This window comes from Rhagoletis pomonella, unplaced genomic scaffold (genome assembly GCF_013731165.1).
Source record: "Rhagoletis pomonella isolate Grant_MI unplaced genomic scaffold, Rhpom_1.0 Rhpom_scaffold_00003, whole genome shotgun sequence".
Taxonomy (NCBI): domain Eukaryota; kingdom Metazoa; phylum Arthropoda; class Insecta; order Diptera; family Tephritidae; genus Rhagoletis; species Rhagoletis pomonella.
In genome coordinates this window covers 42,323,293-42,324,628 of record NW_023458557.1, presented here as the reverse complement: position 1 = coordinate 42,324,628, position 1,336 = coordinate 42,323,293, and the positions used below count along the sequence as shown (strand labels likewise).

Sequence of the window (1,336 nt, the reverse complement as noted above, 5' to 3'; positions counted from 1 at the left end):
ATATCGTGTACATAAATTTAAAAATCACCGCAATTTAAAATTTTTAGAGTTTTGTTAGTTTTTACTTTCTTGAAGTTTCCCCTTTTTAATAACTTGAGGGGAATTCCAAAATTTTCTTAACTTTCAAAACTGTGAATTTGAGAAATTTTAGTAAACCCCAATAATTCAATATAATGATGAATAATAGATTTCTGGAAAATTCAAAATCAAAAATTTTGAGAATTGTAGGAATTCTAACAAATTTTTTCTAAGTAAAAGTGTCGCATATACAAAATTGATCAAACGAAATTAAAAGTTTTCGAATGTTGAAAGCATTTTCATATTTCGTCGTTTTTAAAAATTTAAAAAATTTTCGTAATTCTTGAAGATTAAAAAATTTTTTGGACGTTGATGTTTTCAAAATTTAAAAAAAAAAAATTGAAATTCTCAAACTTTGTTATATCAATACAAAAATACAAGTCCAGAAAAGTGGAACAATTCTGGAATTTTTCAAAAATGTTAATATCTTTTAGAATTCTAAGAATTTTCTATTTTTTACACACAAGTACATGAACATAAGAATTTTTCGACAATTTGTGATGTTTCACATTTTTACATTTTAGGATGGATTTTAGGATAAATAAAATTCCCAAAATTTTGGAAATTATCCTAAAAATAAGAAATCTAAAGAAGTTTAATAACATTATAAAATTCAAAATTTTGAATTTTGCTGTGACTTTCAACTGTGTAAAATAATACCAATTTGAAAATATAACAAAAAAGTAAAAATTGAAAATTAAGTGCATAATTTCAAAATTTTGAAAATTCAGTGAATTCGAAAAACTGATAGACCTACTTAAATAACATAATACATCGAGCTTAACACACAGCTAAAATTTCAAACTCAAGTGAAATTTGACACACTTTTTCCATGAATTAAAAAATTTCCCCAATTTCCCCTACCTGTGTCCGCCACTGTTAAAAACATTAGAAGGTAAAATCATTAATTTTTTTCTGACTTTTACAAACATTTTAAAATCATATAAAATTGAAAATAAGTAAATTAAATTGTTCACAATTGTTGTTTGAGATTAAAAATGAAAATGTGTGTGTGAGCTTGAGTTCGAATTTTAAAATTATATTGCTGGCAAACGTCAGACTGCCACTCAATGATTTGACCTTGTAATGTTTTTATCGTGCAATACATTACATTCTTAAAAAGAATTATGGCTCCGTCTCCCTCTGCAGCGCCATCACAACGGCCAAGCGCTCCATAGCAATGGTTTGCTTTGTAGCGCATATCTGCTTGGTTGATGCCTGCATCATCTTTGTGAAGTTATCAACAACGTCGTTTTCA

General features: G+C 26.6%; 1 protein-coding gene across 1 annotated transcript in view; it reads right to left on the bottom strand.

Annotated features, from left to right (window-relative positions):
- Positions 1–1,336, bottom strand: part of LOC118735219 — a 167,680-nt gene that overhangs the window by 115,863 nt on the left and 50,481 nt on the right. The gene's annotated exons all lie outside the window — the stretch shown is intronic.